At 42.2% G+C, this 16,800-nt stretch overlaps 1 protein-coding gene across 1 annotated transcript in view; it reads right to left on the bottom strand.

Annotated features, from left to right (window-relative positions):
- Positions 1-16,800, bottom strand: part of LOC306775047 (receptor-type tyrosine-protein phosphatase gamma-like) — a gene marked incomplete at both ends in the record, with an annotated part of 879,186 nt that overhangs the window by 456,492 nt on the left and 405,894 nt on the right. The window lies entirely within an intron of this gene.

The following is a 16,800-nucleotide window of genomic DNA, read 5'->3' as shown; positions in this document are numbered from 1 at the left end:
TTGTATAAGTAGCCAAAATGAGTGCATGTGCATGTGTTAGTAAATAGTAAATGGACTGTGCCGCCTGCCTATCAGGACTAACTAACATTCATACTACATTCACACGCTGCAGGAGCAGCCTGCAGGAGTTTGGGGTTAAGTGTCTTACCCAAGGACACATAGACATGGACTAGGGGAGCCGGGGATCCCACCGCCGTCCCAACCCGCTCTCCCACTGAGCCACAGTCAGCCCTGATTGTATCATGTAGCAATACATTCTTTACTCTCGAGCAGGGGTCACCGACCTTTTTTAAACTGAGAGCTACTTCAAGGGTACCGAGCAGTACGAAGGGCCACTTGTTTAATACAAACTTCATGAATAACAAAGTTGCACAGATCACCTTTTAATCATAATAATAATAATAATACTATTAACAATGATTGTGTATTTTGTTCAAAATCACACCCGTTATATTTTTGTACAAATGATCACTTCTAACATTTTGTATGAAATCATGAACTGTCACATCTTCACAACCATGACTCATCATGGTTCGTTTGTACGAACCACTACCTTTGTAACACGTTTCAACAAATCATGAACTCTGTCCCATGTTTATACAAATGATCAGTTATGTAAGACTGATGTCAGAGTGATATCCGGCCAATCCAAAGACGAGGATTCTAACCGATTAAATGTAGTCATACAATGGTGACTGGGCCCGCCCACTTAGTGTCAAAAAGAAAAACCTATTTGCGCTCTCGGATTTTGACAGTGATTTGCCTTCATACGAGTGCTATTTTAAAAACATGCCTTGCGGGCGACTCACGTTGTCCCTGCGGGCGACCAGGTGCCTGCAGGCACCGTGTTGGCTACCTCTGCTCTAAATAAATACTACTGCGTTCTTTTACAATGAAACAATTACGTTTCCAGGTAAATATCTTTTTTTGATTTTGTTTTTGACATATCACAAATACATTCCTAAACATAGTCCACAGAAGTCCATGAAGGGAGGAGAATGGGTCAACACAGGACTTTCACCCAGGGTACTGTACATGTGTCCCATGTGTAACCAAAAGCCAACATCGGCTCATTTGAATTTATCACCTTAAATAACGTAACAAACTTTACTTTATTAAGTGGTGCTTTGTGCGACTCACTCTCTCTCTGGAAGCCAAGACCGGCACCATGCTGCTGGAGACCCAGGCCGTATTGCTGGACCCGCTAGAGCAGGGATTCCCAAAGTGGGGTGCGCGAGCTGCCTCTAGGGGGTGCGCGAGAGGAAAAGTGTAATGGCTGTCTGATGGTGTAATACTATTAAATATTTAAAAAAAATGTAATTTTAATTTAAAAACTGTCAGGTGGGACATCTGAAGCTATCAGTCGTAAAAGAGGAGAGGGACAGAGAGAGAGAGAGGAATCGGAGGCGAGGGGAACGGAAAGGTGCGTTGGGGAGAGACCGGGAGAAGAAATCGAGCCAGAGTCAGAGGAAGATGAGACGGAGGAGACCGAAAAGGAGGAAGGGATAGCACAGACAAATCGGGAGCACATCGGCCCATCGCGGAGTCAAGGTGAAAAACGAGGAAACGAGAGTGAGCATCAGACTGGGAAAAAAAGAGGAAATATGATGAAAAGTATCTGTGTCTGGGCTTCACTTGGATTGGCAACGCAGATTGCCCAAAGCCACAGTGAGTGGTGTGCAGTGAGGTTCTGGCTAACAGTCTGAAGCTCTTATTTACGTCGCCACCTGAACACCAAGCATGCCAGTGCAAGTCAAAAGCCCCTTACATTGTTTAAATCGAAATTGGAGGAGTTACAAAACAGCCAAAAACAACTGGAGTCTCATTCATGTGTTGGGTCTATAAATGACGCACTACGGGCTTCATATCTGGTTACAGAATAGCGAGAAAGGGGCTACCGCACACAATCACTGAAGACGTGAGCTTGCCAGCTGCCAGAGAGATGGTGGAATGTTTGGAATGATTGGGGAGAAAGAAGCAAAAAAGTTGGACATGATCCCGGTGTCCAACAACACTGTGTCGCGCCGCATCGATGCTTTGTCCGAAGACATCCTGGCTACATTAGTCGCTCATTAATTGTAAATTAAATGTGATAATCTGCCTCTGAGCCTGTGCGTGTGTGCTCGCATCCGTATTGCTCTTTAAAAGTGACGCCTTGTGTCACTGAAAGTTATTGAAACTTTGTTGCAGTGTTTCAGGGCGTTTTCACACCTTCAGTTCGTTTGCTTTGTTGCAGTTGCTCCTTTGTTCGGTTTGTGTTCACACTGCAACATTTAACAGCGGACTAAATATTGTAAACAAATGCCACGCGCGAGCAAACTGTTCTCTCATTGGTCCGATTCTTCTGCGGCTATGAAGGCTTAAAAGGCTCTGTTGCTTGCTGGGGGGGGGGGGGGGGTGCGCGAACCCGGTCGGGATGTAGAAGGGGGTGCGCGGCCTAAAAAGTTTGGGAACCGCTGCGCTAGAGAATGGCTTTTCAATGACAATTCAACGAGGTCCATTGAGAGAGAATTTCCTCACCTTCTGGACCCTAACCCTATTTTTAGGCCTCTGCTTGAAAATTGCATACCCACACTAAAAAGAGTGTCTTTCTCTAACCACAAGTTATTATGTAATCAAGTAATTATGATGTTATAATAAAGGTAACACTTGTGAGATTTGTTCAGATGTGTAAATATCAGTGTATATGTTAGTGGTTAATAGTAAATAGTTAATAGTAAATGAAGATGGCACACAGCTCAAATTAAAAAGTTTCAGGTTCACCTGAAAAGAAAAGCAATGAAAGCATGAATATCTCTTTTGAATGATGAAAATCAAAGTTTAAACCTTTCCAAAATCATAGCACACTATGCGAACAGTCTCTCTGCAAATTTTGAATTTGACAAAGTGAAGCAGGACAAAATTAGAGAGGTGTTAGTACAGAGAGGTCAGGTGAGGTCACCAAAATGGTAATTTTGCAAACATCTGTTCCATTTAGATTATATATGCTATATAACTATATATTTCACTTGTTTTATCACTAATGGTGTTCAATACATCCAAATACAGCAGTTTGGCTTCATTTTGAGAGACAGAATCCTCTCTGAACCCTGTCTGTGTGTCTCTGTCATCATGGAGTTTGGCTGACTCCAGTTCCTCTGTGTCTATGCAGACCTCTAAGTCAGCAGCCCATTGGTCGATTGAAGTGATTGACACCTCTTTCGACTGTGTAGAATTCTGTGTAGAATTCTCTTCCTTTCTGGTATCTCGGTTTTCTATGTTAGCTTCTAGCTTTGTATTGGTGGCTACGACCGGATCGTGGAGTCGGCTCCCTCATGGCGAAATATGAGTGATAATTTGGTAATTGTTTTAGTTGGTTGTTTTAGTTTTGTAGAATTGTGTTTGGAGTGTGTAAAAATGGCTCTTACTCAGTGGTGGGCCGTCAGGGCCAGCAAGGCCTTCTCTGCTGGCCTAAACAGAATCACAGAATCACTAAGTTATAGCTATTTTATAATTTAAGAATTTTTCTGAAATACACTACATGTATTATAATTTATAAAAATATTTTTCCTATTATCTTATTTTCTCATTGCACAGCTCTTGTCTTCCTCAGTTGCTCTGCTTCCAGTGCAGCTTGTTTTAAGCAGAGCTTTTATCCAATCAGATCTCTCTGTGTCTCTAGGTAAGAACAGAGCCAGAGGCCTGCAGACTCACAAGTGCATCCATGTGCACTTTAAGTGAATGGGGACGATATTGTTGATTGTCATAGTGTTCAACCAATCACATCTTTAGTTTGACATGTTGGGCGTGTTCTTTGACGTGTCAGAGCTGCTAGCTGGCCTACAAGTACGTGATTGGTCACTGGGCTAGCCTGACATGTTGGGCGGTGACAATCCCAACATCTGCTGCCTCTGTGGAGCGGACATGTTCAGCCTCAAACGCATTAAAACGTATTCAAGAAATACAACTGGGGAGGCTCGACTGTCAACCAAAAAAACCACAATATAATATTCTTCTCATCTTCTAATGAGAGTGTGAGCAGGACATTCTCTGTGTTATTAAACCGCAAAAATCAACACAAAATGAAATGTACTGATTGTAACTTTAAGAAATGACAATGTGGAGAAAAATAATTTGGAATAAAACGTCAATTGGACTTTTGACTTGAATTCCTTGATATCCTGTTCAGGGCTAGGCTGATATTAAACATATTTCAATGAACTGGACAAACTAATTATTATTATCAAATGTAATGAGATTACATAAACACAGCCATAGTAAAGGTGATAAATAGAGAGTAAATTGTCATTCTCCTGCTTGTGTTGAAGAGATAACCAGGATGCAGCCTGAAGTCAATAACACTGGAGATGACTTGTGTGATGTGTTATTGCTCAGTGAAAACAATGAGAACTCTCAGAAAACTGGTCAAACCACTCGTTGTCATGGTGATATGGAGGCATGACGCATTTAGGCACACAGCAAATGTTGAAACACATTATGCGTGTCTGCATGTTTATTGAAACTGTGTTCATATGCACATGTGTTTACATGATTTGCAGTGTCTAGAAACAATGCCTCCCTGCATGCCAGGAGCAGTTCTGTGCTCTTCTTCCTCGCCAACATCAACACTGCCAACATCACTTGTCCAGCTCTTCCTCCAGCGTACTAATCCTCACATAAAGAGCTCTGTGCACATCGCTTCCCCATCTACTTGCAGAGTGAAGAGTTGTCAAGAAGCCTGCTATAGAGTTTGTTTGGTGAATGTATTGCAGAGACAGCTCAACTGGAACAACACATTCTCCCAAACGTGGAGAATTAATTAAAGTCAACATCGGCGATTGCGCTTGTGAATGTAGCAGTCAGAGCAATTAGAATCAGTTCAAACACTGCTGTGTTTGCGCTCATGATGGCTGCGTGAGATGGACAGTGATGACATGAAGTGGACAGAAGACGATGCTACTCAGGGCCTTAAACAGGTTCTTATTTCAGTGTCATATAGTTGATTAGAAATTATCTGCCAAACAGTGGCTGATTAGAAATGAATTAGTTTTGATGTCATTCCATTAGAATACCGCAGCCCATGTAGATAACACACAACACTACAACACTACAGCCATAAAGACATGAACAACATTCTGTCTGTTTCTTCTTTCTCAAGTGCCCATTCACTGTTGGTCAGCTCCTGAATGTGGCAGCTATCATTTCAAGAGCCACTCCAATGATTGATGATAGCACTTCAATACAGTTGGGGAAACACCTCTAGTATCTAGAACCAGCTCCCAAAACGCTGAATACTACATTTCCCATTTTACAACGAGATATTATCTTCTGTAGGTCATTGAAACTCTACACCCGCACGTTCTACTGTGGGATGAATTTGTCCTAGATATTATACAACTGTGTCAACAGGCCGAGCAGTAATACCAAGGAAGGGTCAACTAACTTTTATATGCAAAATCCTTTTAGCATTTCCTTTTGGCTTACATATGACCCTGTTTGAGCATTAATGTATTGCTATTGAAACAGTTTTTTCCAATCCCTCTACCAGAAAGTGCATCAGTAGAAATGAATTATTGAGAAAAACAGTAAAGTTCGACGTTTTCTTATTCGTCATCTGAGTCTTTCGGAGCTGTCTTAAGACCCGTCTATGCATGAAGCCTCAGACACACGGACTCGTCTGCAACAACTTCGATTCCTTTTACACCTGAGTGTCTGCGTCTCCCTGGCGCTCCACACATGCTCATTTCCTGATCCACTCCATTCCAGTTGGTAGCGGTAATGTACCATAACGTTGCCTGTGGTTGTTTCTTTTTCAACAAAATAAAACCATTAAGAGGAAATCAAGACGACAAGCCATTCAGAATGTCACGTGATCTCAGAGAAACTGTTGATCCATGTTGGTTGCAGAAAGACACAAGCACCATCAATAGGTGTACTAACACGGAGACATCATGTTCTCATTGACTCACTTCTTGCTTTCTTTCTACATCAAGCTCGAACCCTCCTGCCTCCTCTCAGGATTGAGAGTGGGCTAGACATATTACTTGTGAAGCAGTCATCACGTTGTGTCAACTGCTGTCGATTGGTCAATAGCTGCTTGACGATGGCTAGCTGTGGTACCAACTGTGCACAGATGGGACACATCACTACTGCTACAGGGTGTCTGCAGATGGCTAGTTCAATTAGTACATTATGAGGCTTATTTGAACCAAATATAAATAAATAAATGTCAAAGTTTTGAAAAATCACCATACAAATGGGGCCTTTATGGAGGTAATAATTAGCTGAGAGACAATTTCATTTTCATGGTTTGGACCCTTCAGTTCAGATAAAGTAAAATGTAAATACAACAGCATTGAAAAGGCCCCGGTCTGCCCTTTACTTGGACTGCACAAAGCCAGCTCCATCAAGAAACCTTTTCAGAGGGAAGAACTCGCCTTTGGGTTGAAAAGGAAAGAAGTCCAGACCGTATCCCCCAACAACAGTGTTGGACCTCACCAATGCTCTTGTGGGAACTCTTGTGAATGGGAAACAATCCCTGCAGCCAATTTCCCAATCTGAAAGCCTGACGTGTCGGCCGTTATATCAGCAGGTTAATGACCACAACAGCTTCATGTGGCAGACAAAGATGAAGACGGGCCCATATTTGTCTGCTCGTTGTGTTTTACACCCGGGGTACAGGTATAAAACACATACTTGGAATAAGATGGTGACTTAGCACTGAAACCTGATGAACCGGATTATAACATGATTCTCAGTCATGGGCTCATGGCACACCATTTTATTTTCCCTTTTTGTTTTGCATTGATGTGATGTTCAAGGTGCCGGGTCGCATCATTAAACAACAACTGGCCCAAACTGCAAAGCACTGACTCCCACTCGGTCACAGTAGCGATTAGGCCTACATGGTAATTACAATTGGCCGAACAATCAAAATGTGTGATAATGTGTGTAGCTGAGAGCCAAGCGTGCCAGATTTGGGAGACTGCTGGGCCAAGACACATGGCTACCGGGGTTGTTACATGGAGAGGTGACATGACAAATAATAAATAGTTTGTGTTTCCGTCGTATATTCCACAACCAGCACATTTCGCACCAGGTCTTTCTTACATCTGTGACCCTTCACTAAGCCCCACCCCCTGCTGCTTCTCTGTCAAGCTGTCAAAGTGACCACGGAGCCCACACGGTCACTAACTGCACTCTGTGAAGAAATGTTATCTAACTTTAAAAAAACAAAAGGGATTTCAGAGAGACAGTATGTTTGTGATTCAGAATATCAAACTGGTTCAGCAGTGAAAGGACAGAAGCTAAAGCTCCAGATCACAGTGTAAAGTGAAGCACCACATCACCTGGAGGTCCAGACAGAAGACAACAACATGAAGCAGTGTTCCTGTAACACTGAGTAGCTCTTTATTCAGGTGCTTTTCTAGTTTTCCATCATGTCAAAGCGCTTTAACACTACATGTCATCATTCACACCCACACATACTGATGGCAGGGCCATGCAAGGTGCCACCTGCCCATGAGGACTATCGAGCATTCATACACGTACTGGGTTAAGTGTCCCGTCAAAGGACACATTGGACGAGACACTTGGAGCTGAACAGCTGGTCCTCTGGTGCGGTCAGAACAACCTGCAGCTGAACAGGCTCAAAAGTGTGGAGATGACAGTGGACTACAGGAGGAGCCCCCAACACTCTTACTTCCATTCCATTGCCATTGTTGTTGTTCTTTATGTTCACATACTTTATATATATATATATATATATATATATATATATATATATATATATATATATATATATATATATATATATATATATGTACATTCATTGTACATAGTAGTTAAATATCTATGCTTACCTCTGTTCTACTTTGTTGTCCTTGTTTGTTTGTTTTGTATATTCTGTGTATGTATGTTGATTCCTTGTATGCGTCGGTATACATGGTGAATAAAGCTGATTCAGATTGTGATTGACATGGACCAATGGAGCTGAGGATGGAACAGCCGATCCTCTGATTGAAGGACGACTCTATCACTGAGACACAGTCAGCCTCCTGTCGGCACGCCCTTCTATCAAGGCCCATTTTGTAAAGTTCTTTCAAATGCAACATGATCAAAAAGATGACAGGAGCAAAGCACTAAAAGTGATCCATTTTCTGTTGAAATAACTTCATAAGTCAGCTCTGTTCGGTGTTGAGCACACAGTCACAGCATGAGTTGAAGAGGAAGGAAGGAGTTGTTTCATGAATATAACAGTCTTCAATCCCTGTGCTGTGCTGCTCATTAATCCAGCCACAGGCAGACATTTATGTGACTCAGGTTCGACTCCTACTGCAGTGAACTCGATCACGTTGTGAGGTAGGAGTCACTGTTTGTCTTTGGGATGTCTTTGAGCTGAGTATCCTTGCATATCAATAATCCCCACTGGCACCATAACAAGTCTGTCAAGTATTGGAGCACTCTATCTCTCAGCTCTCACCTCCTAGTGATTCCTATGATCGAGCAGGATATTGAAAATGACCAATAACAGGAGGCAGGAAAAGCTATAATTTGAAGCAATGGTTTGTGGGAAAAGACAGCCAAAGAGATGGCGAAAGAGTTCGGTAAATGGTGCCCTGGGAGGAGGAAGACTGCCTCCCTCTCAGCGATCAGCCTCAGGGGCCTGTAACAGCGCCTCTCTCTTCTTGGAGTTCAAAAGCCTGAGAGCGAGACGTAGAGACACTGTTGAGCCCGGAGGCAAGCCATCTCAATACCAAACAAGTGATTTATGTTCTGCTCAGAAAAACACTTTGGAGAGGAGCGGGGAACCCCCTGTCGCTCCCGAGGCGAGCGGGGTCCACTTTCCTGCTTTTACATCTTCACATCAGGTCAGAAGGCATCATCACGCAGCCAGTCTGAGGCCTGTTGTGGACTGAGCTGCAACCTGTAATCAGAGCTGGAGGAAGGCTGATGGGCGGGTCCTCCTCTATGCTCCGTCCGCCCAGCGTGAACAGGAGGGTGTCATGTCTGGAACACATCCTTTAGTGCCGGACAATCAAAAGCACCTCAAACACAGTGAAATGGAAGCGATCCGGCCAGCTCACTAGAACCAATCACAGCCTTCCTGTGTTACTTTAATGCATTCTGCTCACTGAATACATTCAGAGGGGTGGAACAACCATGGGAAGATGGAAAATCTTATTTCATGATGGTGTTGAGATCACTGCTCTTCTTTTTTTTTTTACAATTATTGATGTATGCCAAATACCTTGTTCTGTATTGCGTAATTCAGCTGTAATTATTGTGCCCCAGTATTAATGAACAGTAACTGCGGTAATGTTTAGGATCAGAAGTTACATTTCAGCTAGTTAACTGTAGCATTAGCTGGCAACTGGTACAATGCTAACAGTAACTGGCAACAGTAACAGAAGATGCTTTTGTTGAGTCTTCTGCCACCATCTTGTTCACACGTTGCTCACTGACTGGTGGCACCAGTGAAAAGTCAGCAGAGCACCAACGTTAGTGGCATGACTGTCTGTACCAAAGATCACACATCCATCAAGTAGATGGCTATGTTGGAAATATTTCCCCAGATAAGTGATGACTTTCAGTTGTTAGGATTCATAATGCAGGAATCATTCATTTCTGTGCCAAAATTCACACCAATCCATCCAGTCGTTGTCAAGATATTTTAGTCTGGACCAAAAAAGTAACAAACCAACCAACCGTGGTTGGTTTGCCTGGTTCCAGACCTCTGAGTCACGGCCCACATCACTGAGGTGGCTAGTTCAGCGCTGGAGAAACAATCGAGAAGGTTGCTCGTTACACAGGTTGCTAGCTACCGAGCTACATCCGTTACAAAAGAGCATCAAAGAACTGACAACAAAGGTGGATGAGATCGACGCAGTGTGTGTTTGTATGTGTGTGATATCATCATCAGACACAGATGTGATGTAGTGTGATGTACTCAAAAAAGCATAAATATGTGGGAAGGTAAGCACAGGAGACAGACTCTCTCCATGAACAGGCTGCAGTGATGAATATGGCAGCCTGCACTGCTGACACCTTAATGCATCATTATTATAGATGTTCTAAGTGGTTTCTGAGGGAGGGAGGACGAGCTGATTTAAAACTAACAACCCACCTGAAAGCTGAATGTACATGCATTCATTCTTTGATGTTACAAGATTCTATTATCTATCACAGAGAATAACTCTTCTCAAGCAGGAAATCCGAGAACAAAGCCGCCATCCGTCATGTCTTTGAAAACTGGCCAACTCCCCACACACACTCTTTAGAATGGAAGACCACATGCATTTCAAATGATGGTTGAGAAGTATAACATATCTGGTCACAGACAACATGTGTTCAACCCTCTGTCTAATAAATGACAAATGCCACCACTCAGTGTGAGTAACGTAGTCTTTGGAGGACAGAATGCACTTTTGCTTAAGAAGATATTAAACATCTGCTCATATTTTTCAATACTTATTATTTCCATAGCCAACAAATAAACGTGTTCATTTGTCATTTCAATAGAAATGATCTTGGTTGAATCATAAGTACCTGGGATACTAATGCAATGCAGATTTTAGTTTTCATTTTCTATCTAGAGATATGACTATAGTTTACCTATTCACCACTCAGAGACATACCGTACACAACCTGCAGAGAGGAGCAGCACGTTGCACTGTTCATGTCACCAAACTGTCCAACAGCAGGATTTGTTATTTGTTTGCCTAAACAAAACTCATGTTTACCTTGCAGCTGTGTGAATTATGACTCTTGTCCGCCAGGCACAAAGGTGGAAGTAGCGTAACATTACTGATGCCAGAAAACCTTTTAGGGAGGATGTTGGAGGAGATGGATGGTTCCAAACAGCTTGTGACGGGATAATTTCGGTTTCCCGTTTCCTACCAACAGCCAACACTCTTCTCTTTTCACTATGACCTCTATCTGCGCCATACAAAGTAGAATGTGTGCCTTAATGACAGAGGTGGCAAATCAGCAGTCAACAGGAAGGCACTGAAGGACGATGCAGTCAGAAATAAAGGGTCCTTTTGGAGGGCAATGTTTGAGCGTTTGTGTCATCAGGTTTTGCCCTCTTAGGTCAGACTTCATCAACCTCTTTGGTATGACATCATCAAATGGGGCAACAGCGAAACATTTCCCAAACCAGGTAGCTAAATTATGAATCCTGCTATGGCAAAGGCATGACCCACCCTACTCTGCCTCTGATTGGCTAGCACTCATTGCCTTTGTTGGTTGGGTTGGTAAAGTGTAGGCATGAGGAGTGAGATTGGTTAAGGGTAGGATGTCAGAGTAAACCAAAAAGAGCCAGAGTAGGGCGGGTCATGCTGTTGCCATAACCAGGAGAGGATGTCTAACCTCAGTTTAATAACAGTTCTTATTGGCAGGGCCAACCAAATATTGATATAATCTATTCATATTGAATATCTATATATACTGCATATGAATGTGTTAACAGCTTAAAACATGTTGACATCGAACAGCCCTACCTTCATTAGCTCTGTATGTTAGCATTGGGTGTTCAATGCTACTCGTTGTGCATGAACAAAATGAATGGGGCATAAGGATATGATACTGATAGCATAGGTGTGTGCTGTCCTTTAACTCTATTTCAGTTTCTGGTCTACTAATTCAGCTGAGGCTGGCAATGTGGTGTTTCTGTAGGTCTGGATTACAATTTAACTGACGTCTTTTTGGCAAAAAGGTGTCAGGATCAGGAAGTGTTTGTAATGTTATTATCCTCAAGATTGTGAGGGTAACATCAAAGAGTCTTATAAACAGGAGTGTGAAGAGATGAGAGGGGGAAGGTGAGAGATTGATACAGTATGTGATGGAAAAAGAAAGCAGAGGCAGTTCCCTGGAAGTGAAACTGTTTTTTAAGCTTCAGAGAATATTTGGTATGAGAAATTCTGTCAGTTTTAGTCAGAGGTCCAAATGGTTAATTTGTGAATAAACAAGTTTGAGTTTGGGGAGGGGGCATTTGTTTTTGAGAGAAGAACGTCCTGGCTCTTGTTTTGTACAGAACATCTCGTTTTGAAGCTCATAACGCCAGCATGACAAGCAAACCCAGGGGAGCACAGTGCTGCCTTGTTAACTCTAATCATATCACAGACTGGCTCTCACGTTGCCAAGTTCAACGTTTTCAACACATTGGTCAAATGCATAAAACCTGTGGGACTTCCGAGGCTGCTTATAATGTTTGTCAGCGCTGTAGTCTGGGCTTTTGTGTTTTACATATAAATGAATTCCTGCGAGGCAGAAACGGCTAGAACATTGAGGGGAGGAAGGGGGACGGATGAACACTGGCTGGCTAACTCTTCTTCACTCCAACTATACCAGCCCTGAGGTTTCCACTGAAGGTGATGAGGAAGATCAGTCACTTAAGGTGCACCCGGGGCCCTGACCCTTCAAACTTTACAAACTGCCTGTCGAGGCCAAGATAGTGGCTAGGAAACAGTCAAGTTAATGTAGGAAAAGACAATCTATATGATTTCATTTTGTCAGAAAACATACCCATTGCCCACAGGTTTTGTCATTTCAAAGCCTAATTTGGGCACAGAGGATGGAAGCCTCGATGGAGCTGAGGTCAAATGGAGTAAGTTGTAACCCCTGAATGTAATATTTAAATACATGAGCACGAAGCTAATGTACCTTTCTCCGTGTTCATGTACAAAGAGGACTGTGTAGACGTTGTGGAGATGCAGTGCCTCTGGAGCATGGATGCTCATTCTTCATCTTTGAGAGCAGCACATAGAACAAGATGAAAAGTCTCAGCTCAGCTCACATGCAGTTCAAATGAAAATGGACTCTATATTTTTAATGAGTTGATACTTTTGTTATGAATGGAGATTGAAAACGAAAATCAATTTCTTGTGAGATTGGAGGGAACACTTCCTCCCAAAGAAAGTCAACTTCTCCACTATTTCTCATCTAAGTAGAGCGAGTGCATCTATCTGGAGAAAAGCAACATTTTCACCATTTCGCACCACAACAGAAAGTACAGTTCTTCTTTCCTTTGTTTCTCATCACAGTAAAGAGAGTACTTCCACCCAAGGGAAGTCAGCAGTTCTCTTTCTCATCAAGTAATGGGGAAAGCCACAGATGGAGAAGATCTTACAGCCATTTCTCAGTTCATTTGATATCAGACAACTAACAAGAAACGCTTTTTGGATATTCAGCCTTAATGTGATATGTATCGTAGAGGGGAGCGGATAACAAGAGAGACCGATATTCATCGCTAAGAAGATATTCTATCAGCCCACATTCACCAAAAGAAAGAGTTATTTCCTTCCACATTACAGAAAGCGATGCTACGTGTGATGATAATGCTAGATTGTTGAGAACAAATCCATGTTGAAAACAGCAGCAGGAGAGCTCGTAGCTTTGGCAGCACTGGAGCTAACAGCTAATCTACTGAGACTCAGTGAGTTACATTATGCGTTGTGTTCATGCTCTGTTCAATACAATTGAGTGTTGGTCAGAGGTAAATGATTGCGTTATTGTGACGTGTTCAAATGTAATCTTGTGAAATGTAGTTTGGTGGATAAAGAAGAAGTTTTCAAAGCAATATAAAAAATACAATCAAAACCAACAAGTATTGAATTTGTAATAATACGAAACAGAAAACAAAACGCATCCTCACATTCCAGAAGCTGAAACCGGCTGAAGAAACAGCTGATCATGCTAAACCTGTGGGCCATCCCACATGAGATGACACGACATCAGATAAAACGTCAAAAACACAACCAGACATCATCCGGTAAACAAATGCAAAACATCAACCCGGAATTATGAACACCAACATCATTTTAGTGAAAGCGTTTAACTTTAGAGAGTTAGAGTTATTTATTTTGCACAATTCAAACAATAAAATCTAAAATAATCAAACATAACAGAAATAAATTACTCACAGGAAGAGACAGAAAGCCAACTTGGCTCCACCTGTATAATATTACAATTTTACAAAATTACAAAGAAAAAATAAAATATGCATAAGACATTACATTACAACAAAACAAAGAAAGAAAGAAAAAAAATAATGTAATTGTGTCGAGTGAGCGTGTGTGTGTATGTGTAATATAACAGCTAAAACAAGAAAGACATAAAAACTAATACATAAACAAATGTTACAAAACAGCAATCAGATTTTCTTTTTGGCAACTTAAAGGGCTTTTCTCATCTCTCAGGCGTTCTTCAAGTGACTGGCTTACTTAAATGTTTCATATGTAAACAGCACATGGTTCCTGTGACATATCTCCCATTATAGCTCAAAATATCCAACAGCACTGTTTTGCATGGATCCACATGTAGAAATAAAAGTATTTAGGTATAGACACTCAGAGGCCTGGTACTTACTTGGTGAATGTCACTAAGTAATTATCTTAATTAGCAGTTGATCAATTCATGAATGCATTGTTTCTGTACTCTTCAAATGTGCACATAAGTAAGTTGAAAGAGCCACGGAAAGTTTGTCTTTCCTTTTATCAGCTTCCACTTTGCATGAAAATCATGTGCCAATACTGTGTTGAATAATGTGACTACAGCACTACAGCAGGCATGTTAACGACATATGTCACAGGCTCAGCAGTGACAGACTACACTGAAGCATATGGAAAAAAAAATCTGAAGCAGACCTCTGCCCACAGAAAATGTCATGGAAGTCTCTCATCTGAAATACATGTGTCCTGACAGAAACCTCTGAGAACTCCATTCTTTTCAACCACCTTCAAGTGTCTCCTGGGACAGCTCTGCTGCTTCAGGAGACAAATGTAAAGCAGGAGGTACTCGGGGGCTGGCGATGCCGCCACGACCCCGCAGAGAGAGCTGCAAGACAGGCAAGGAGGCCTGTGATCCCCCCTGAGGGACTGACAGATCTGAGGTGACATAAGCAGTGCTTTGTGTGAAAACAGACAACAGAGTGGAGTGCACGTCCTTGTTGAGAGGAGAGAGCGAGGACATCAAGAAGAAGGGTTGATGATGCAGTCTCTGTCTCCATCTGAGCCACGCTATGGGGGTTGTGAATTCCCCGTCCCCTCTCACAGCTGGAGAAAGGGCGTCAATCAAAGAAGGTCATGCAATGCCGGCCACTGATGCAACACACACACCGCCTTCCATATCCCTCACCGCCTTTGCAAAACAGATCGGAGACATGGGGACGGGGCTGTACAATCTGGGTTATGAGATATGTTTAGAGCACGCTGTGACCTCGGCAATCTGTCTTAAAAAAACAATTGAAATGCATTACATGAGCAATGGCCCTGAAAGTCAGCTGTGGCTTTTTTAAATTTCATGAGTGTTACTTTTTCATAAAAGCAAGGTGGGGGGGGGGGGGGGAAGAAAAGAAAACACAAAAAAGAACGAAAACACAAATAAGGTGGAGGGGCCCGCCCCTGTCAGCAAGCCAGATTATTAAAAATGGTATGGAGCAGGCTTGGCAACTAGGGCAGCATCTAATTGCCCTCTAGGTAGCGTTGGGCTTTTAACGAATGCCTTTTTCTTTTTTTGGGGGGGGTTCATTGAGGACAGACACCGGGAAATATAACATTATGTTAGGAATGGCATGTGTTCTCTATCCGGAGGGAAGACCAATCATAAATAAAAGAGAAATAAATATAAAAAACAACGGAGTGCAGCCTGGCAGTCATCAGTTATCTTTGAATGTTTAATGGAATGTAGCTGGCTAAGAGAGAGAAAGAGACAGAACAAGAAAGGGAAAGAGAATAAGAAAGAGAAGGCAATAAATGAGGAGAGCACAAACAGCATAAAAGCTGAGAGGCTGGACATAACAATAAGACAAGAAAAACTCCAAGGATAGGATACCATTACTAATGAGATCAACGGCACATGAAAAAAATAACATGGTTATGCATATGTGTTAGCCTGCAACATCCAGTACACTGATTTACTTACTCATGTTGTGCTACAGGAAACGAGAACATCAGCTCTGCCTGTCTGTCAGTGTAACAGCACAGTCCCTCTGCATCCATCCATTCAATATGATGCTGCTGCATCACCTCAGACAGCTGACTGCTCACCTTTGCTTTCATGTACAATTAAGACATGCACACAAGCTGTGGTTATCCCCAGCCTGGGCTTTATTTACCAGTTTATATATGTGAGTTTTTGCATCACACACAAACAGACTTGTTCAAAACAAAAATCCTCCAGGTGTTGCAACAGAACAGACTTTTGAAGACATGTCTACAGGTTTTCTATCCTTCCAAACTCCTCAACAGAAATACAACAGCATTGGTTGTTTGAACATTGAAAACATGGAGCCCAAATCAGCTGGGCATCACAGTCACATTGATATCACTGTCCAGCCTTGTGTCCAATGTTCCCTCTAATTTTTCATGTGTCTGGGCATACACACAAGCTCCCTGAGCACACTGAGGACCACTGTGAGCAACATCAGATGTGCACGCTGTGGCCACACACCAGTATCACACCTGTTCAAAACCTTGGATCATAGCAAGTTACATGGCTTATTAAAAGAATCAAATTACAGCAGCAATTTTCACTAGTTTACTTTTAATATAAGTGATTTGACAAACTTTAAAGGAAAAAGACAAAAATCTTGTTGTTCATGAGATGTGTAGTATGTTTTATGTGAGAGTCCTGCTTTGGCCATGGGAAGAGTCTTGCTTTGGCCTGTGTGAGGTCCTGTTGTGGCCTGTGTGAGGGTCCTGTTCTGGAAGAAATGATACATATACACCTTTCACACATAACATTTTGTTCACATTAAAACATTCACATTTTGCACAATGACGTGTGCTGTAGCTTGTGATACAGTGTAAATTCCTGTAACTC

Source organism: Melanostigma gelatinosum (assembly GCF_949748355.1).
Source record: "Melanostigma gelatinosum genome assembly, chromosome: 3".
Taxonomy (NCBI): Eukaryota; Metazoa; Chordata; class Actinopteri; order Perciformes; family Zoarcidae; genus Melanostigma; species Melanostigma gelatinosum.
The sequence above is the reverse complement of the archived record's forward strand: the minus strand, read 5'-3'. Positions and strand labels throughout refer to the sequence as shown.